This window comes from Squalius cephalus (genome assembly GCF_949319135.1).
Source record: "Squalius cephalus genome assembly, chromosome: 18".
NCBI lineage: Eukaryota > Metazoa > Chordata > Actinopteri > Cypriniformes > Leuciscidae > Squalius > Squalius cephalus.
In genome coordinates, this window is record NC_137139.1 from 12,838,223 (window position 1) to 12,861,910 (window position 23,688).

At 39.5% G+C, this 23,688-nt stretch overlaps 1 protein-coding gene across 1 annotated transcript in view; it reads left to right on the forward strand.

Annotated features, from left to right (window-relative positions):
- Window positions 1-23,688, forward strand: part of znf512b (zinc finger protein 512B) — a 71,578-nt gene that overhangs the window by 6,089 nt on the left and 41,801 nt on the right. The window lies entirely within an intron of this gene.

The window sequence follows — 23,688 nt, forward strand, 5'->3', positions numbered from 1 at the left end:
GACTTTTTATCACGCAATTCTGAGATCAAAATTTAGAATTGAGAGATGTAAACTCGCAATTGTGAGAAAAAAAGTCAGAATTGTGAGATAAAAAAAATCACAAATACCTTTTATATTTTTTATTCTGTGGCGGAAACAAGTTTCCATAGCTAGGTGCCACTATAGTGTTGCAGTACCTACATACTTCACTTTAGAGGTGCACTATGGAACTTTGGACTCTTTATCGCCATCTCTGTTTAAAACAAAAAACTGACAGATCCCAACAAAATCCAATCCGACAGCTCAAGTAATAAATCATTATTATAAGCTTACCATAGTGAATTGGTTTTAAACACTGTTTTTTTATGTACATTTTCAATGAAAAAAAAAAACTTTCATAGAGCACCTTTAAGCAAAATTTAAAAAGTGATGATTTTCGGGGCTTGTTATGCAATGTAAGTATCATAAAGTATTCAAATTCAAATACATAACAGGATACGATGTTATTAAAGGCCAGACATACAATACAACTGTTAAAGTGTTAAAACCCAGTTCTAGAGGGAGAGATATTCTGACAATAAGGAGCTATCACTCATATCCAGACCACTAATCTGAGGCACAATTAGGCAAATGTCGTAATACGTATATGTATTGCTGTAGTTCTGGTCCATTCACTCCACTAGCGCTGCTCATCTCCGTTTTACGGCAGTTAAGTGTTTTGAAAGAGAACCAAAGGAAGTTCCATATTCATGATTTTTGTTGTTGTCTCTATTTGGCCAGCATGGGCATTATTAGTAATTGAGGCTCTCTCTGGTAACCATAATTTGATAGGCTTTAATGATAATGGATTTTTTTGCTAAATGGAGAGGCTTATGGTACTAGAATTATGTAATTCAGCTGTTCCATTTGTTTATCATTTTGGTAAATGTAAAATGTGCCAGCTGTAGCATGCAGTTGTAGTTAGTAAGCTAAATTTGAGCTAGCACTTGTGAAGCAACTGCTATGAACATAAAAATCCCATAATTCTTTGCTCAGACTGAAGCGAACGCAGCCCGTCTTACTGGCAGAAGTCTGGTGGAAAACAAACTTGGCGCTGACTCACAAGTGAGCTAGGAGAATGATATTTGTGCCGGGCCACGCTGTTTGAATTTTACTGCAGATTGTGAAGAGCATTTTATTGCTTTCGCAGCGTCAGGCCAGACAGTGTCTCTGCCGTAGAATATTTATCGCTGAGTTTGCAGCCTCTATCTGCTGAGCACCTCTCCTCGACACAGACTACATGTTCTAAAGCAGGTTTCTAATGCATTAATTTAACACTTACTGGAATGGATGTCGGCTTTTGTAGAACAACAATCTGCCGTTAGTATTTCCACCGACCACTGAGGCAGAACTGAATCCCGTCTTTACAAAAGTAAGTGACAGGGAATTGATTAAGTGGGTTAGCGGGTTAATTGATCAATTGACACGTTTTATTTTCTCATCAGGGCTTTTATTGATGGCCTTTTTACAAGCTTAGATCTTTTACAGGAAACCTATCATGAGTGTTTTGTTCTGTGCATTTGAGGCAACAACAACTGTTCATCAAAATGATTTACATTATGGAAAATGGAGAATTTCTGTTTATTTACATATTCTTTTTGGCTTCCTATTTGTGGCCTGTGGTTGGTGGCTACTGTGTTTAACTTGTAAACAATGCGTCTGGAAGGAATTCAGATATAAACAATAGTGTTTTTTTTTCCTAGCTGCGGTTGTGATGTCACAATGCCACCGATTAGTCAGTCGAACCCGAAGCATTCATGCAAGCCTTCATGGGATGTGGGTTAACCCAAAGTGTCGTTCATGAATTGAACTTTGTGTGTGAAAGCGCGTACGTGTTTGTGAGAGAGTGCATGACGACTTCTGCCAAGGGTGCGAGACAGTTGTCTGGTCTTAGTCAGTTAGATGTCGGCAGCTGAAATGCACACTTGCAGCTGTTTAGTTTCTAATGTCTTGAACGGCTTTATCTTCTTTAAAGGGGTCATATTCAACACTATTGCAGCATGTTATATTTCCCCTGAAGTCCACTTGTAATTACAGAAGAGCCTATATTAGTTTAGGCTTTACCAGCCTAATATTGGATTGGATGTTGATAAAAAAAAGATAAAACTTTGAAATATTAAGTCAATTTACCTGTGACACTGTTGGTTCCTGTTGAAATTGCAGTGGTGTAATGGTGTTGCTGGATGTGCTATATTTAGAGGCTAACCAGATGGAGCTATTTATCTGAGAACCCAATATTTAATAACCGATAACAAATTGAGTGAGAAAGTTTGAATATTTGTAAACGTCTCAGGTTACGTATGTAACCCTGGTTCCCTGAAGAGGGAACGAGACGCTGCGTTGAGACGCTGTGGGAACGCCCCTGTGTGATTGCGCGTGAAGCATGTGTATAATCAGTCCAATGGTGTGACAAGACGTCATAGGTGGGTGACGTCATAGACAAGAAAACTATAAAGCACACCTGAAAAAAGAGCACGCTAGCTTCTGATAGGCCAAAGCAAGTCGATCACAGGCACGCAGGGAGTATGGCAGGGCGACGCAGCGTCTCGTTCCCTGTTCAGGAAACCAGGGTTACATACGTAACCTGAGACATTCCCTTTCAAAAGAACTCGAGCTGCGTCGAGACGCTGTGGGAACACTATAGCCACGACGCCATAATAGCAAATGCCTGTTCTGGGTGAAATCATTGCGTACACTAAGAAGCAAGCACCCTAGACCCTGGAGTGGAGCCTAGATCCAAGTCGTAAAATCTAACAAATGTATGGGGTGAGGACCAGCCTGCTGCATCACAGATGTCATGAAGGGAAACCCCTGATAATAAAGCCTTTGAGGCAGCCATACTCCTGGTAGAATGGGCCCGAACAACCAAAGGTGAAGGCTGATCAGCCGCTTCATAAACAAGTGAGATAGCCTCAACTACCCACTTGCTCATCCTCTGCTTGGATGCAGGGTAACCTTTTCTTGGTGACCCGAAATAGACGAATAGTTGATCCGATTTACGCCACAGGGCAGCTCTGTATGTAGGCATCCAAAGCCCACACAGGGCAGAGTAGATTAAGTTTTTCCTGATCTGGTGTATTAAACGGTGGAGGACAGAAGGCCTACAGCACTATCGGTAGGGACCTTAGGAATATAACCCGGCCGATGGTGAAGAAAGGCTGTCAATTCAATTCAATTCAATTCAATAAATTTATTGCCATGTCAACAAGTTGATAGGAATTTGTCTTGGTACAACTCTCAGACGTAAATAACCTAAAAGACAAACATCATAAGTACAAAAAAACAGACAATGTTCACCAACAATACCCAGCAAACAGTAGGACATTAGACCAAAACACAGCAGAAAAAAGACAATACCCCTCGGCAGAGAAAGTGCACAGTGCATACAGTGATAAAGTGCTGCTAGCAGTCAGTGCAAGTTAAGATGTCTGATAGCCAGAGGGTAAGTGCTGTCTCTGAAACGTGATGTAGAAGTCTTAATGCTCCTATATCTTCTTCCTGATGGAAGCATGGACCATACCAGGTGCAAATTCTAAGCATGAAGGAGCAACCGACAAGGCTTGCAAATCTCCAATTCTCTTGAAAAATTCTCTTGAAATAGCTAGAAATAATAGAAGTAGAAATAAAGTTTTTAGTGCAAGGAACTTTTCTGAAATCTCTTCAATGGGCTCGAAGGGAGCAAAAACCAGGCCTTCCAATACAACGGCCAAATCCCAAGCCGGTGCTCTAGTGCGCAGTGCAGGCCTCAGCCTCAAGGTGGCACGAAGAAAATGAGAAATGAGAGGATATTTCCTCAATGATGCACCACCCAGAGGAGTGTGGTAAGCCGATATAGCCGCCACATACACCTGTGGTTTTCACAAATGAGAGCAGGTTCACCCTGAGCACGTGACAGACAGGAAAGGGTCTGGAGAAGCCGTGGAGAATGTTATGCTGCCTGTAACATCGTTCAGCATGACCGGTTTGGTGGTGGGTCAGTGATGGTCTGGGAGGCATATCCATGGAGGGACGCACAGACCTCTGCAGGCTAGACAATGGCACCCTGATTGTCATTAGGTATCGGGATGAAATCCTTGGATCCATTGTCAGACCCTATGCTGGTGCAGTGTGTCCTGGGTTCCTCCTGGTGCACAACAATGCCCGGCCTCATGTGGCGAGAGCATGCAGGCAGTTCCTGGAGGATGAAGGAATGATACCATTGAAGGGCCACCACGCTCACCTGACCTACATCCAATAGAACACCTCTGGGACATTGTGTTTCGGTCCATCTGACATCACCTGGTTGCACCTCAGACTGTCCAGGAGCTCAGTGATGCGCTGGTCCAGATCTGGGAGGAAATACCCCAGGACACCATCCGTCGTCTCATTAGGAGCATGCCCCGACGTTGTCAGGCATGCATACAAGCACGTGGGGGCCATACAAACTACTGAGGACCATTTTGAGTTGCTGCAATGAAATTTCAGCAAAATTGACAAGCCTGCTGCATCATTTTTTCACTTAGATTTCCGGGGTGTCTTTGAATTCAATCCTCTGTAGGTTGATCATTTTCATTTCCATCAAACGATGTGGCATCCTTTCGTTCATAATACATTACCCAGTCCATATTAGTATAGATATCCAGCATGATATTTTTCCCCATTGAGATCTGATGTGTTTTCAAAGTGTTCCTTTAATTTTTTTGAGCAGTATATATACTGTATATATATATTGTTTCTCTTGTGAATGACAGACAACACCAAATAGACAGAGACAGTATACAGAGAGCGCTTGCTGAAGGCACAGAAGCTAGCGTGGTCTGTTTCCAGGTGTGCTTTGTAGTTCCCTGGTCTATGACATCACCCGCCTATGACGTCTCGTCACACCATTGGGCTGATTATACTAGGGCTGCACAATATATCGAAAAATTATCGCTATCGCGATAATAGCATATGCGATATCCGTATCGCAGAGAGGTGCGATAAATTGCATTTATTTTATGTGTCAAGCATTTGTGAGTGATGCATGCATGCATAGGTTGTTTATCCAAATTCAACCAATCAAATGGGGCCTTACTATCTTTATACCCGCCTCCCCAGTAGGTGCTATTATGATATTGGCTAGATCGGGCCCAAAGGGGAACCTAATGGCGGGAGTAGAGACAAGCGAGGAAAATGACAACAACGAAGAACCTGTGCCTAAAAAGAACTGTACGTCTGAAATATGGCAATATTTTGGCTTCAATAGAGAAGACGTGTCATAAATGCAGGTACTGTGTAAGGGGCCGTTCACATCGCGTCTAAAAACGCATGGAAAGCGCGGCTGCACCGCTATCTCCCTCGTTCCACAAGTGTTTGCGTCTGTCGTTGCTATGCAACCATGACCTGCGTGCGGAATTCTGAAAAGTTGAGATGTTCTCATCTCGTCGCGGCATAGGCAGGCCTGGGAAAATGTGCTTCCATTTTGAGCGCGCTTTCCGCGCGCCTGCATTTGAAATAACGAATTTGCACGTGCAAAAGACGTGATATGTGAACATAAGTGACGGTGTCACTTAAGCCTGGTTCACACGGCAGGATAATTAGGCCGATTTTAGCCCCGATTCACCCCTTCCGACAATCTTAAGGATGCTCCGATTATCGTAAAATAATCTGATCAGATATTCCTGCCGTGTGTGGTGTGTTAAGACTGCTCTCATCTGCTCGGAAGGACGTCGGGACCGCTCCGATCTCAAATCGGGGATATCCAACATTTTGGATTTTTTTGCCCCGATTTCTCCTCATGTGTGGTGTCCCCCGGGGACAAACGAGCACGCAGCCTGTGGACTGTGGCGTGCAGCCAATCAGAAAGCGAGGTGACGAGGTGGCGAGGAAGCACCGGGAAACAAAATCAAAACAGCCGGCGGCATTGCGCACCCGAAAGTCCGGTGGACGTCTTTTGATAACGTTTTTTTTTCGGTTAAAAACAAACTACAAACTATCGCCACTGCATCCTCTTGGTCCATAGGGCTGTCACTTTTGTGAAAAAATCCTGTTCGATTTTTGAGACATAAGTGTTCATTGAATCGATTGTAAAATCGATTTTCCATGTCTAAAGACGTTTCCATTTTAAACACCAAATATGGTCAAATCCACGGACAACTAACAGGCATTAGGACGAACGTAAAGAGGGCGCTTGAGATACGCACAAGTCAGCAATACTTCTGATGATTTATTGGCGTGAAGTTTCGTGCACAATGACAAACAGGAGTGCAACATTCTTGAAAGCTGAGTGGACTGCCATAACATCAATGAAAAACATTACTGCAGTCTTCAACATGTGTTTACGATTAGAAATGTCAAACAAATTTCGCTTACGTAGGCAATTGTAGACCGTAGCCCGAATCTGTATCTGTTTGCATGAGACTGTCTGAATACTGGCAGAATTCACATTTTTATAGTAAAAAGAGACGCATTATGCAGAAGTATAATTTGCTGTTATGTGTGTTTGTCAGAGCCTGCAGTTGCTGTGTGACGCGCGTTCGCTGCGGGCGTATCGTGACGAGCTGGACGCACTCCGAGAAAAGACCGTTAAAATCGATTCCCTATTTTCGTTTTCGAAACTTGTGTTGGTTGGTCCGATCGATTGTGCAATCGATTTTCGAACGTAAAGCGACAGCCCTAGTCCGCCATGATTGTTTACTCTGAAGTCACGTTTGATCTCGAGGGATTTTGCGAGATTTCCGTCTGACCTGGGAATGCTCGGGAGTCAAATCGGTTTGTGTGTGATATGTTGATTTTTCCGTATGGCTGCGCACCACACACTGTACGACCAAAACTGTTAGACCCGTGATTTTTTATCGCCGTGTGTGGGGTCTCTCAGGTTTGGAAAATCGGCCGGTAATTTTAAAATCGTCCCGTGTGAACCAGGCTTAAGTCGTGCCGAAAAATTTTGGCCACGTCGAGAGGAAACTAATCTCCACAGTCATCTGGAACGCAACCTCAGGGAGCTATATGAAGACTTCAGAAAGTGTAAGCCCAAATCTACCAAAACTGCTAATGAAATGCCAAGTAACAATAACAGAGTCTCACAGACAACCATTAATCAAAGTGTTGCATGTGTAACGTTAACTCCTTATGAAAAAACTGAGATATTCTTCTGAAGATCAGAAGAATATCTATTAGCCTACCTGTTTATTTTAGTATGATCATTACATATATAAATGGGAAATTTTTTTAATAAAAATAGCATTTCTCTAGGGAAATGTTATATCGCAAGAAATATCGTTATTGCAATACTCAACAACATCGCATATCGCATATTTTCCCAGTATCGTGCAGCCCTAGATTATACATGTGCTTCACAACGCAATCACGCAGGGGCGTTCCCACAGCGTCTCGACACAGCTCGAGTTCCCTTGAAAAGGAACAATGTGATCAGTCTCTTACAAGTCAAGATTTGTACTTATAGTATATTGTAGTGTTAGTCAAAATTTACTGCATCAAAACAAAGTCCAAAGTCCATTTCCTCTCTTTGACTCTTTGATTTTCCTACTGTATTTAAAGGGGTAGTTCACCCAAAAATAAAAAAAGTGAGTGTCTTTGTTCCATGGAACACAAATGGATGAATTTTGGATAATTGTACTGGTCACTCTTTTCCATGCAGATGAAATGGTGTTTGAGCTAAAGATGCACTGATCGCGATTTTTCATGGCCGATTCCGATTTTTTTTAACAAGCAAATGGTCCAATGGTTCCAATGTCCCGCCTCTGGCCTTTGTTAACGTGCTGTTTATAGTAATATTTCCACACAAATTACATTTTGGGAAATGATTGCAATGCAGTTTGTGTACAAGTCTGGAACAGAGGTCGTTCAAAATAAAACAAAAAAACGTCCAGTTGCCGATTGTGTGTTTGGAGCAAAAACTGTCCAGTTCCGATTGATGGCCGGTTGACCAGTGGCACTAGGGGTGTAATGGTACATGTATTTGTCCCGAACTATCAGGGTAGTGCATACAGTCAGACGGCGAATACAGTCAGTCACAGGCGATCCACACTCCAATCCAGAAGGGGGCGCACGGGGTAATGCAACGCTGTTTGCTAACCCCCACAACAGGAAGAAGACCAGAAGAAGAAGAGCGCATGCGCTAATGAATTGAGCGCTTGAAAACAAAGTCCACTAGATAGTGCCCATGCGCCTAATGCGTCTTTTTGCTCTCATGGACAAAGGAGTTTTATTTTTCATTATTCTATTTAATTTGTCCTTGTGTTACACAAGATGCTTTTCAGTTTTGTAGCTGATTGTGACCAAATACCATTTGTTTTTTATCAGCCCTGCAAAAAATATGACCTGTGCAAGAGTGAATTCTGTTTACTGCGTCCTCAAGGGGGACTAAATGCCGCTAAGTGGGACAAACTGTAATTTGCACTTCTGTCTGTTCAAAATAAATGAAAAGAAACCTAGCATTGTGGATTTGTTGCATATTACTAGGACATTGGCTGTTTATTAGTACTTATAAAGCACATATTAATACCATATTCTACATCCCTTAATCCCTTAATATCTTAACTTAACAACTACCTTACTAACTATTAATGAGAAGTAATTAAGGGTTTATTGAGGCAGAAGTCGTAGTTAATAGTGAGAATTCTGACCATTTTTCCTATTGTACCGAACTCATGTTGAACCATGACCCCAAAACCGAGGTATGTACCGAACCGTGACTTGTTACACCCCTAATAAAAGTTGCCCATAAAACTCAACTCAACATTCCAAGTGCTCTGGATTCATACAGTCACTTTCTGTGAGGAAGAGAATGAAATTTATATTCACTGAAAATCTTCTCCATGATATACAGTGGCTATATAAAAGTCTACACACCCCTGTTAAAATTGCAGTTCTTTGAGATGTAAAACCAGGGACGGATTAACGCACAAGCACAAGACCGGGGATGGGGGATCAAACAAGCTACGGGTGGGCCCTGTTGGCACCCGAACCCCAAAGCTGAACGAGAAATCGGAGTGGCGCACCCCCCTGATTGAACACCCATAATCCATCCCATAATCTGTTTATTTGTGTGTTATTTGACCTTTGTTGGTTTGAATATTGCATTAAATGTGGAAAAAGATCTGACATGATTTATCTTGGATTGATTTTTCACATAGTACACTTTTTATAGCCCCTGCAGTACCTTCTACTCTACTTGATCAACATTTTCTCAGTGTCTTTAGCTGTTCCTTTTTGTAGGAAAACTAAAGAGATTTGTCTTTTTCGACAAAAACTGTAGGAGTTCTTGAGAACGGAGGTAGGCATAAAAACATTTTGACTAATTTCAGCCATTCTGTTTTGTATACAGTGTGAATTGTAGCAAACTGTTAAAGCCCACAAATGCCCACTGGGGAATTGCTGTCTTTTCATTATGTACTTAGCTCTTGCTCTGCTCCCATTTTGCTTGAGAAAACATATTTTCTGAATTATATTACCCATTAGTTAGAAGATAGATAATAAAACACCCAGTGGCAACTGGAAATAAAACTAAAATAAAATGAAAAAAGAATGTAATGTACTATAAAAATGAACTGGTTAAATAAAAGTAAAATAAATAACAATAATAATAATTGATTATATAATTAATGTAGAAAGTACTGAATATGACTAAACCCAACCTTTATTGCAGTGAAAGGGATTTTTTTAGATTCAGATTACATAGAAATAGTAACTATAAATGGGACATACACTGCAAAAAATAATAATTTCTTAATCAATATTTTTAAATACAACTATGATCCACATTTAAAATATTTTACATTTTTCACAGAGGAATAACGGCTTGCAGGCCTTTTTCAGTGTGTTAACCAATATTTTTGTCTTGTTCTCCTGTAAAAATATTTAAACATTGTTAAGATAGAAAGTTACTAGAAAAGCTTATTTTCTTGCTTATTTTTTCTATACATTGGATTAGATTTTTTTTTAATGAAAATAGCTTTTTTAATATAAAGTTTTTTTTTAAATATGCATGAACATTTCTTTTTTGTTTTGTTTTACAGTGTGTTCACTTTTTGCAGTGTGCGTGAATTGTACTGGCCATTAATAAAATCCCTGTCGTAGTTTTCCTCCCTTTCCCCTTCTTTATCTCTGAAACGATTTATCTCTGTCTCTCTCTCCTAGCATTAGGAAAGCTTCCCCGTTGGAAAGCTGAATGATCGCAGTGCTCGCCGAGGCATTGGAAAGCCTTTGGCAACAGCTGTGTGCAGTTGGCCAGTGCAGCTGAAATAGGCAGTAGGAACAAATAAGGTCATTCTTACTGACTGCTGTAATTGTAGTGAGCGCAAAGCAGACACGCTTTTTGACTGTGTGTCTTAAGACCTTTTTGTGCATGTGTAAAATATGCCTCTGTGTAATTGGCCTCTTTCCTGTCAGAGAGGCTGGAAAAACTATTACACTGTAAATGAGAGAATAGTTTCATTTTTTGGCTTGAGGTTAACTCACAGTTAAACATCAGTGCATTTATTTAGGAAAACATGAAAATTGAAAACATATCAGTCTGAAAGTTAGATAACACTTTCCTTAAAGCCTTTATGTATAATGCATTTGAGCATGTATTTTTAATGCATTTATTATACCTTGTAATGCTCTTTATAATGCATTGTATGGTCTCATGAATTATTGTAACCAGTCTTATTTTTAAGATATCTAAGCACACTTTTCAAGCAGTAAATTTAGCAGAAATAAGTTAAATATTCAGTAAACTCTTTTCTATATTAAAACATTTTAAAATGCAAAATTCCTGTGATCAAAGCTGAATTTTCAGCATCATTACTCCAGATCATGTGTCACATGATACTTCAGAAATCATTCTAATATGATGATTTGATGCTCGCCTTTTCTTATTATCATCAACGTTGAACAGTTATGCTGCTTAATATTTTCTGGCATCACCAAGGTATTTAAATAAGTTAACGAGCGGTTGTACCTAATAAAGTGGGTTGTGAGTGTAGCGGATGAATTCAGGGTGAGTGAGACACTTTTTGCCATTGAAATGACTTGGAAAAAGTGTCCCAATCAACCTGAATTCACCCCTATATAAAAATATATAAAATTAAAAGTAATTGGACACTTTCTGGGATGGGTTTCCCAAAAGCATCGTTAGCCAACTATGGTCGCAAATTCCGTCATTATCAGCATAGTTCAAGGAGTCGGTGTTTCCCCGAAACCATCGTTTTAACAAATAGAATGGTAAAGTTGTGTGGTCTGAACGACAGCTCTCGACCTGTGGTTAGAAGCAGAGTCTTGTTAGCATGACATGTGGACTCAATAAATCCTTATCTTTAGCCAAATAAGCAAGCTATATATTTCATTTAGAATACATATAGGCTATATGTCATTTACGTCTTTTAGTTTGTCAAGAGATTTAAAGCCGCGGTTTTGAAGTCGCATGTGCGAACGTGCTCTAGTAGTAAGAACGAGCCTATGATTGAATATGGAAATAAAGCAAAATAACTGAGAAAAATGAGAAATAGTCCTCAGATGCCAAGTCCGTAATTTATAGCAAAAAACCTAGTATTAATTCGATCTCAAACGATTCATTAAAAGAAGTTATTACTCCACCAAGTTTGTGACTTCATTAACCAACGTGGTTGAACGAGAAACAGTCGTGACTAGCTAGTTGTTTTCTTCAACGTACTATGGTAGTTAAAAGGTTGTTCACCCAAAAATTTTCATTCTGTCAGTAATCACTCACCCTCATGTTGTTCCAACCCCGTAAGACTTTCGTTCATCTTCAGAAATTAAGATATTTTTGATGAAATCTGAGAGCTGGCTCACTCCTTCATAGGCTTCTAGGTAATCAATATCTGCCATCCCAGAAAAGTTTTTAAAGACATCGTTAAAATAGTCCAAGTAGTGGCTCAACCTTAAGTTTATCAAGCGATGGGAATACTTTTTATGCGCAAAAAAACCCCCAATAATAACAACTTTATTCAACTATTAATTTTCTTCTGTATGGGCCTCTGAGTGAGTTCACGAGAGCGTCACGACGCATGCGCGAGAACTGAGAAGATGGGTCTCGATGTAGTGTTTAAAATGGTTCTAAAGTGTGCATTTCCTAGATGTCCGAATCGTGAGAAACCAACGAGAAAACGTAAAAGTGCCTTACCAGTGCCGCAAAATGAATGGCTTACCTTTCACACTTTCCCATCAAATGATCGTGAGCGTCATCTTCTCAGTTCTCGCGCATGCGTCGTGGCCCATACAGAAGAAAATGAATAGTTGAATAAAGTCGTTATTTTCGGGGGGGTTTTGTGCACAAAAAGTATTCTCGTCGCTTGATAAACTTAAGGTTGAGCCACTGTAGTCACATGGACTATTTTAACGATGTCTTTAATAACTTTTCTGGACCGGCAGAATGAAATTACCTAGAAGCCTATGAAGGAGTGAGCCAGCTCTCAGATTTCATCAAAAATATCTTCATTTGTGTTCCAAAGATGAACAAAAGTCGGGGTTGGAACAATATGACGGTGAGTAATTACTGACAGAATTAAATTTTTGGGTGAACCAACCCTTTAAGCAGCGAGTTACGTCATTGTACTGGAAACGCACCTCTGGTTGTCGAATCTCTGCATCATGTCCATAATTTTTTTTTCATCAGTTTGTTAGTCGCCTAGTTGATAAATGCAGCAACCGCTCTTTTATTAGACGGCGGTGTTGCTGTGATGCTGATGCTGTCAGGTGCCAGGCCGCCAGGGATGATGCAGCTCATCTCTGACCCACTGCATAGCGTCCATCTGTTCCATGCCTGAGCAACGCCCATTTCACAGCATTACTGAAGAGAGCTGCTAGGTGTGAACACAAACAGTGGCACATGCAGAAATAAAGTTTGAGTGTGTCATTTTCAGCCTCGTATCTGTCCATGCTCTCTCTTATCAAAGCTTAATGTGTGTAGGCTTAGAAACTCTGCTGAAAAATCCAGCATTGCTGGTAACCTGCCTATGGTATGTTTTGGTATGGGATGCTGGTTGCTGGTTTGCTGGTCCACCGTTAACCAGCCTGGACCAACACAGAACTCATGCTGTTTAATGCTGGATTGTTTTAGCAGGGAATGTATATCACACACAGGCGTCACGGCACCACATTTTAGGGTTATCAGTGCAAAATTGGTGCTTACCCACTTTCAAATTCAAGTGTTGCTCCATCAAGTGTTAAATGGCTTAAATCTAGGGTTTAAAACACATTAACCCAATCTGAAAAACCTTTTTCAGATATAGCTAACTTATTGTATTGAACTACAGGTAATGGTAAACTACAAGTCAATTTCTCACACACAGTAAGTGTAGATATTGATTTTTGTCTTTTTCTTTTGTGCCATAAAATAGATAGTCCTTTTATCCTGTATCATCAAGTCACTGTCAGACTGTGGACATTACATCTTGATGACAGATGCGATAGTCCATCAGATTCACATGATCATTTTCTTCCTTTATCTGGTAACCCATTATCCCTGAACAACAGGGTACTGATAAGATAGAAATGATTTAACCACTCTGCTACTTAGCATTGTTTTATTTAAAGAGGGACCTAAAATTGTATGTTATCAGCAGAAAAAGGCCATTCTAAAAATCATTTCAGTAGCTTCCGAGGCTTATGATTCAGCCTGCTCCTAGATTAGTGTACAAGGGCAACATTTTCCTGGAGCATTATCAGCAGCAGTGAATTATGGGATGCTGGGACTGCCACAGACTTTTGGCCCTGTGTCAGCAGATGATAGCTGGAGATTATACCCAGAACAAGCTCTGCAAGGCCAATGATGTGCTGGAGCTTTATGGAGAGTAGTTTAAAAATCGATTCAGACCTTAAGAGTCAGTGCAGGGACCTTGAGTCTAGGGAAATGGATCCTACCGCTTTTCTTTGCTTTTTTTGTGACCCCGCACACACACACTCCACCCATTTCCACTCGCTCAGTCTCTCTATTGCTGCAGAAATCTGAATCCATTCAGAAATTCAGTTTGCTCTGCTCTTTTACTCTGGCTCAGTGCAAGTTTGAGTGAGTCATTCGAGTTTGGCTTGCTTGTTAAAATACCACTTGCTGGGCTTTTTTATAATATCATTTTACACTTAATAAATTATATAGCATATATTTACTCACAAGGAATATTCATAAGACGAATAAAGACAAATTAAGTAACAGTGTAATTAAGCAAAACATACTTGTAATCAAAATTTTAGTTAAATGTTTATAAAATGTTGCCAATATTCATGCCTTATTAATTCATATTAGTTTATTTTACTGTAAAATGGCATATTTTTGTTAAAACTAGCCTCTCTATCGCCATTTTTGTTTTAAAATAAAATTGAAAGCTATTGGGGAGTGAGATGTTCTTCGGCACTGTTACTGTAATCGTCATGTCGGAGTGGATCTGTCACGTTACATCAAGCCCCACTGATAGTAAGAAGAGTTTCCAATGAAATTAAAGTCAGAAAGAAATCATCTGAGCAAGCAAGTATCATACTGTATCTGCAGCTGTGGTTCGAGTTTGTTTTGATCACTTTTCCCTTGTTGAATTCCAGAATTTGAAGTTTCTTAGTTTTGGCAATGGAGGATTCCTCAGATGTTAAGGAGGGTCGCTGTTTAGAAGTGTCCATGTTAATAGATATTTTACGGACACATAAACACAAGATTGAAAGACAGAAAGCTGCTATGGTAGGCCTAACGTTGTGAATTGGAATTTTTTATATATATTTTACTTCAATAATATAATTTAGTTCATATTTAAGCACAACATATTCTGTAATCAGCTTTAACACAATATTTCTTGATTATGTACCAAATAAGATTCATTAAGTTCATTTAAATCTTTTGAAAACAAACTATTGTAAAATTTCAATTCATATGATGTTGCAAATCGACTCGCATTTGGCACTTGGTGAGTGTTGATTTTAGGTGGTGGTTCATTTTTGGCCTTTAGAGTTGTAAATAAACTTGTACATTTGTACATTTGTTGTAAATAAAGAGCAAATTGCACAAGTTTAATGTTGGAACAGACATTGTGCTGTCTTATTTGTTAATCAGGTGTAAAAGAGTGGCTTCTAGATGAAGGCTCTTTTCTATTTTGGATTTGTCTAAAATTAGCTGGGAGCTGTGATGCAGTCTGGGAGCTAAAGAGACAGGAAAAATGACAGAAAACCTGAGTTTAAATTAGTTATCTTGAAGCAAGAAATCAGTTAGCTATCTTAAAAGTACTTTTGTCTTTTCCCATCGCATAAATCTTTTATAAGTCTTCTGTATGTGGGTAAAAAGAGTAACACATAAAAGAGCAATTCAAAACCATTTTCATTTTAAATCAGAATCAGAAAGGGCTTTATTGCCAAGAGTGCTTGCACACACAAGGAATTTACCTTGGCACTGAAGCTTCCAGCGCACACACATAAATATAACAAGACACATAATAACATTTAAGAATGAGAAATATAACAAAGTGTAAAGACAGATAGGTTTATTCAGAATAAACATTTACACATATTAACATATTTACAGTATTGTTAATAATACAGAACTAAATGAATTTACAAGGATATTGCACAAAAAAGTGGGGTATTGCAAGTTAAAATAGGTTGTGGCCGGGGTAAGTGGAGTCTGTGATGATTTTACCTGCCTTTTTCCTCACTCTGGAAGAGTACAGGTCCTGGAGGGTGGGCAGGGGGGCATCAATAATCCTCTCAACCGTCCTGACTGTCCGTTGTAGTCTCCTGATGTCTGATTTGGTGTCTGAAGCACAACAGACAGTTATAGATGAACACAGGACGGCTGAGTAGAACTGTGTCCGCAGCTCCGGTGGCTCAGCTGGTGAAGGAAGTTCAGTCTCTGATGGGCCTTTTTCACAATGGAGTCAATGTGAGTGTCCCACTTCAGGTCCTGAGAGATGGTGTTGGCCAGGAACTTGAATGACTCCACTGCTCCTCGGTGCCGCTCATGATGGTGAGTGGGGGAGTGCTGGGGTGTTTCTCCTGAAGTCCACGAACATGACTGGTTGTTATGACTGCACCAGATAGCCAGTTGTTCAACCTCTTGTCTCTATGCAGACTCTTCATCATCCTGGATGAGGCAGATGACTGTGGTGTCGTCTGCAAACTTCAGGAGCTTGACTGAGGGGTCTTTAGTGTAGAACAGAACAGAACAGAAACCGGTGTGTAAGAACCGGTGTGGAGTGCTGTCAATACAGAGAACAACGACAAAAATCGGTGTTGCCTACACCGTGTTATCCTCTTTTTAAAATTTGCACCCTGTTGACTTCAATGGGGCAAGTTTTAAACCTGCTTTTAGCCTCTTAACATCCTTGATGTGTCATTACAAGTGCCCAGCCATGTGAGTGATTCCTTCGGAGTGAACGCGGGTCAATCTGACTGCAGTAGATGTGAAAGATATGAATAAAAATTATGTTTATTCAGCCAGCGCACATACCTGTATTTACATCCTGTTTTCGGTCGAAGTCCATAGTAATCGATTGTCGAGTTCACGCGCGTGATCATAGGTACTAAACCAATGCGCGTGAACTCAACACCGATTTTTGTCGTTGTTCTCTGTATTGACAGCACTCCAAATGTAATAACCGGAGTTCTCCTTTAACAGCCAGGGAAACTGACTAGGGAACACAGGAAATCGGGAAACAAAGAAATCAAACAGAGTGAAAACAAAACTAAAGCAGGACATAAAAGAGCATAACTGTTACACCCTTTTGTAGAAGAAAATATTTTCAAGCCCCCCACCTGTATGCACCCTCAAAAAGACACTCACACACACACATGACCTTACTTGCAAAATTCTATAGGATTTATTTGAAACATTGTAATTTATACAGTATTAATGGGCTAATCTGTTTAGGTCTGCCTCCTTGTTACACATCACGTGAGTGACAGCGGAACACCATAAATGAGAAAGAGAGAGGAGAGAAGTGATCGGGATTTATGACTGAATCATTCGCCAATCTCTGGCCTGATTGGTGAATTAATAGTGTTTTGTTTTACACTGTGTGAGTGTGACCAATAAGTTTGACTGATATAGCATCTCGGATTGTTGTAAAGTAAATAAGTGAACACGTGAATGCAGCGTGAACTGAATACAGGGAAATACATGAATCACCTTCATTTTATGTACAGTATGAATCGAGATATATTATACTGGCTGCCATCCGTGTACATCATTTTATCATCACATCATTCACATCATTTTGTGCCCTCGTAATCTTTAAACAAAATAACTCCCCCTCCATCTTGAAGCGGCATCTCTTCGCTTCTCTGATGATGTGTTTACTGGCGTGGTGTTTACTGTCACTCACATGAGATCAACCAATAGCAAAACACAACCATCCATTCAATTCCACATGGACAAAATCAAGTCCCGCCCTACATCTTTACTCGTTCAAGAAGCCGTTTCAAATGGATATACCTCACAATAGGGAAGAAAAGACTGTTGTAACTTACTTTTCATGCTGACTTTAATGTGAATACAAATGCATTTTTTTAATTAAATTTAATACAAATTTTAAATGTATAAATGTATAATTCATAAAGAATAAACATACATTTAAAGGTATAGTGAAGGATTTTTCCGAATTTTAGAAAAGAACCGCCCTCTCCACTTGCACATGCGCAACACTCTACCTGCTCCCGAGAGAGAACGCCTATTAAACGTGTGCGAGAGAGCATGCACAAGCCCAGTTCTCCTCATGCATGCTCTGTTTACAATTTGCTGCCGGCATCGCTCATACATGCTTACTTGCAAGTTTACGGCCTTACATAAACATGTCACCAGAATGATTGACAATTAGGAGGACCAATAGTCTTGATGATCCACCCGGAAAAAGAAAATCCTCCACTATACCTTTAATTCAAACTGTGAAAACTATGCAATTTAATATACATTTGATTATTACATTTCTGTAGTATTTCTTACTACATGTCAAATAAAACTACTGCACCAGAAAAACTTATGAGTTAAAAAGAAATAATGAGAAAAACTCATTTGTATTTGTCCTATTGTTTGTAATTAGATTTTTTTTTATAACAAGAATAACTACACTCACCTAAAGGATTATTAGGAACACCTGTTCAATTTCTCATGAATGCAATTATCTAATCAACCAATCACATGGCAGTTGCTTCAATGCATTTAGGGGTGTGGTCCTGGTCAAGACAATCTCATGAACTCCAAACTGAATGTCAGAATGGGAAAGAAAGGTGATTTAAGCAATTTTGAGCGTGGCATGGTTGTTGGTGCCAGACGGGCCGGTCTGAGTATTTCACAATCTGCTCAGTTACTGGGATTTTCACGCACAACCATTTCTAGGGTTTACAAAGAATGGTGTGAAAAGGGAAAAACATCCAGTATGCAGCAGTCCTGTGGGCGAAAATGCCTTGTTGATGCTAGGTCAGAGGAGAATGGGCCGACTGATTCAAGCTGATAGAAGAGCAACTTTGACTGAAATAACCACTCGTTACAACCGAGGTATGCAGCAAAGCATTTGTGAAGCCACAACACACACAACCTTGAGGCGGATGGGCTACAACAGCAGAAGACCCCACCGGGTACCACTCATCTCCACTACAAATAGGAAAAAGAGGCTACAATTTGCACAAGCTCACCAAAATTGGACAGTTGAAGACTGGAAAAATGTTGCCTGGTCTGATGAGTCTCGATTCCTGTTGAGACATTCAGAAGGTAGAGTCAGAATTTGGCGTAAACAGAATGAGAACATGGATCCATCATGCCTTGTTACCACTGTGCAGGCTGGTGGTGGTGGTGTAATGGTGTGGGGGATGTTTTCTTGGCACACTTTAGGCCCCTTAGTGCCAATTGGACATTGTTTAAATGCCACGGCCTACCTGAGCATTGTTTCTGACCATGTCCATCCCTTTATGACCACCATGTACCCATCCTCTGATGGCTACTTCCAGCAGGATAATGCACCATGTCACAAAGCTCGAATCATTTCAAATTGGTTTCTTGAACATGACAATGAGTTCACTGTACTAAAATGACCCCCACAGTCACCAGATCTCAACCCAATAGAGCATCTTTGGGTTGTGGTGGAACGGGAGCTTCGTGCCCTGGATGTGCATCCCACAAATCTCCATCAACTGCAAGATGCTATCCTATCAATATGGGCCAACATTTCTAAAGAATGCTTTCAGCACCTTGTTGAATCAATGCCACGTAGAATTAAGGCAGTTCTGAAGGCGAAAGGGGGTCAAACACAGTATTAGTATGGTGTTCCTAATAATCCTTTAGGTGAGTGTATATATATATATCGTTACCGTGAAATAAAATTTCTCAAATCGTGAAATTAGATTTTAGTCATATCACACAAGAAAATACTAATGATTCAGTTTATTTATTGATTCTGAGTAATTATTATATAACTACACCTCTTGATGGAAAAGAATCCTGAGACTCTTGTTTGTTTTTAACTCTCCTGAGAGTCCTAAAATGTGGTTATGTTTTTGAGCTCCCCTGACCTCTGTTCTCATCTGGGAAAAGGCCAAAGCATGAGGAAATGAACAGTGAGTCTTGAACAATGAGAGAAAGTGGGAAATGGAGAGAGGGGGTCAGTGTGTCCAGCTGTTGGTTATGATACTGTACACCCATAATGGCTTCATCTGTAGCTTCAGTACTGTAGTTGTGTCACTGCAGATTTTGTGTGCTCCAACACATATACTCAAACACTGCTCTGTATTAGTATGTTTCATGTTTTTTCAGTTCGCACAACTTCAGTCTGGGCTTTAAACAAAGGACTTTGTGTCCTTAGTGATTCTGTGTGCCACAGCGCTGTTCTCTGGAATGAGCTTCTCAGTCACATGGTTTATTTGGTCCATCACACACTTAAGACCGTTGCTAAGTTTGTGACACTCTATTGTTCACAGTTTTTTTAGGATTTTGAAAGAGGTCTCTTATACTCACCAAGGCTGCATTGTTGCAAAAAACAGTAAAAAACTTTAATATTGTGAAATGTTATTACAAATTAACATAACTGTTTTCTATTACTTATTAACAATTCTAATATGTTGATTTGCTGCTCAAGAAACATTTCTGATTATTATCAATGTTGAAAACCGTTTAGCTGCTTAATGTTTTAGTGGAAACATGTTTCAGGATTTTTGGAAATGTATGGAATCTTTAATTATTATGAACAGTATCAAAGTATTAAATGAAATTATTAAAAGGTAGGCTTAATGTTTTACTAAAGAGGCATGAGAGAGCATGTAGACATTTCTGAGATGTGAAGTACATTGCGTCATCACTAAATCAGCGGTAAGAGAAAGTGTGATTGCTGCTTCTGATTTACACACTGGCAGAATCTGGATGACGGAATACGGCATATTTTATGGTGTATGCTGATGGATCCTGATGGAGCAGAACCATTTGAGAAGGTGTCAGAAAACAGGGAAGGCAAAATATCAGAGGAGATCTCTTGGAGAAGAGACAATGAGTTGAGGAGTTCTGTGTTGAATGTGGATGGTGAAGGAGTTGAGTAATGATGGAGAAGGGATGAGAAGGTTGAGGACAGTTTCTGTGGGTTTTAAGTGTTGATTCTGGAGTGGAAATATGATGTCTTGGCTGAGTTAGCTGTCACAGTGAAGGATGTGTTTTGTCTTCAGTTCTTCAGGGGAATTGATTTTCTTCCATCTTCTCTGAAACACAGTTTTGCTGTGCTACTGCCAAGGCTATTGGAAAGTCAGAGGCTGGACAAAAGGTGTCATGGTGGCTTTGAGCTAATTGATAATTAGAGCCACATGCAGTAAAATAAAACCATACTGAAAACTTTTACTTGCTTGGAAAATCTATAAAAATATAACATACGAACACACACTGTAAAATAATTTGACATGCTTACATCGTGACATTCTTCTGATGAATAATGAAAGATGGTATTGTGAAAACAGCAACACAATTCTGAAGTAAATTAGGTTTCTTTCTTGTTTTAATTTTTCAATGAACGTAATTAAATTAAGGGAAAATTCGATGCAATTTTGAAGTTCAAGTTGGTACAACCAGTATAAAACAACTTATTTTATACAAAGGTTTTCTTAAACCAACTTAAAGGTGACATATTATGCCCCTTTTCACAAGATGTAATATAAATCTATGGTGTCCCCAGAATGTGTCTGTGAAATTTCAGCTCAACATACCCCACAGATATTTTTTTATAGCTTGTCAAAGTTGCCCATTTTTGGGTGTGAGCAAAAACGCACCGTGGAAACGTGCAGTTGAAGGGACGATAATATAATAAGATCCCCTTCCTACGTCAGAAGGGGAACGAAATCTTTATCGGCTTAATTTTTACATGCTTGCAGAGAAAAGCTTACCAATTCAAAATTACTGGGTTGTCACTTTTCACGTTTTCTTGTTTGGTAGATGCACTGGAGACCGGATTATAGCACTTAAACATGTAAAAAGTCAGATTTTCATGATATGTCCTCTTAAAGGGGACATATCATGCTAAATCCACTTTTTTAGCCCTTAAATGCATTTTGCTGTATATTTGGAGAGTTTAGAAGTACAGAAAAGTTGAAATTATTCTCTTCAGGTGCTTCGTTGATATCTTTATATTCAGTTTTGGCCTTATTTTTCAACCTGTTCCGATTTTTCTGTTATCTATGACGTTTTGTGAACTATTACGTCACAGTATTTGCAGAGGAACTGCCAAATAAGGACAATGACTTCCAGCCCAACAATTCCAGCAATCCGCCATTTTTATTTCTCGCTGCAATTTTGTAGTCCAAGCTAAAAGATGCAGAAGTTACGAGAGGGTAAGTTAAAATGTTCGGTTGTTGGATGTAGTAACCCACACGCTTCATTACACCGTCTAATGTAGATGAACTGCTGCGCTTGTGACAGGGCGCATGTTTAACTGAAAGAACGAGCAGAGAGAGAGAGAGACCCGGTCGCGCGCACGCACTCTCTCTCTCTTCGGAGCCAGGCGAAAGTGTAAACAAGACACCGTCTCCAAACTAGACGCTGTCTTGCTCTCTCTCCCTCGCACATATTAATCAAAATAAATCGAGACGGCGGTAAAAGGTCGGAAGACCAAAGTTTCATGTGTAAATACAGTAACACACCATTGCGATACATCCATATGAAGACGTTGTTCTGCAGGTTCGTCGTCTTCATTTTCATCTCGCTCCGGCTCCGACTCTGGCTCGAACATGTAAGGCTAGCTGGACAAGTCTTCCGTTGTTGACATTTTGTTAATAAGGTGTGAATAAAAAGTTTCTGTGCCGCTAGATAATCGTATCTCTGCTATCAAACTACAAAAATGGCTGAACGGGGTGGAGTTGAACCGAGTGTCACCTGGAGAGGGGGCGGGGTATGAAGTGTCTCAATTGTATTTAAAGAGACCGCACCAAAACGAGTTGCTCTCAGACACACATCAGAAAAGGGGTAGAAAAGGGGCCTGTGGAGCTATAATAATGAGGAATTCAGACCCAAGCATTGCAGTTCCGCTTTATATAGACTACAAATGTATGATTTATATGTAAAAAGGAACGATTTAAAAGCATGATATGTCTCCTTTAAATAAATGTAGGTTCCTATGTCACACTAACAATAGTGCATGTTAGTATGCTAAAGGCAGTTTTATTTATTATTATATGCATTGTATACATTGCACATCACCACATTTTTCAATGTTTCTCAAACGACTCGTAGGAGGATTTGGGATTTAGAGAGACTGAATCATCCGACGAGTCGTTTGAGAATCATTGACAAATGTGGTGATGTGCAATCAATGTATATTATGAGAAAATTAAAGTGTTTTTTAACCTTTGATGCATGTAAACCTATTGTAGGAGACCTTCAAAACTAAATTAGGAATCTTTAAAATAGCATGATAAGGGAACTTGATTGAACATAATGGAATTAATTTGTCACAAAATGTTCAAGGAATGTGTTGTAGTTGCTCATTTTAACAAAGTAATTTTCATTAGCAGCAAAAATCATTTTTGCATGTTGAAACCTAATAAACACTTAATGATAATTTCAATTATTGATTCCATTAACATTAAAATGTTATGATTTTGATACCACAGCAAATAGTAGTATGCTAATGAATAACTTATTTAAAAAATGTATATAACCAAACTGAAATTGTTAAATTTCTTTATTAGTATTGATTTAGTACTTTTGATATTCCTATTTTATGAATACATCATGAAAATCATATGAATACCTTGAAACAATGAGAACTTTACGAATACCTTATACACATAAAATAAGCATAGAGAACATTTGACGAAAACTGAAAGAAAACATTATGAGCATCTTATGAACACTTAAAGAATACATAGCCTAACAAAGAGTTCATGAATACCTAATGAATCAGAAAGTCAAAAGTGTGTTTAGAGCATGTTTACCTTAGACTCTAAATACAGCTAAAGAAATTGATAACCTTTCACAACAGTTATTTAATACCTGCAATCATCTCCAGATATTGCTTTTATTTGTAATTGTTGATACTGTTTGTATGCCATATAAATTGATTATTGTACACAGAAAGACCCATGAGAGGAGCCTTATGAATAGAGGAAGACAGAGGAGAGAAAATAAGAGGGTCAAGGAGTGTGTGTGAAAGAGAGAGAGTGAAGAAGTTGTTGCAGGCAAAGCAAAGAGGAGAGTGGCCGGGTTATTTGAGATCATTATGCAGTTGGCAGCACTCCTTTCTGGCTCTACCC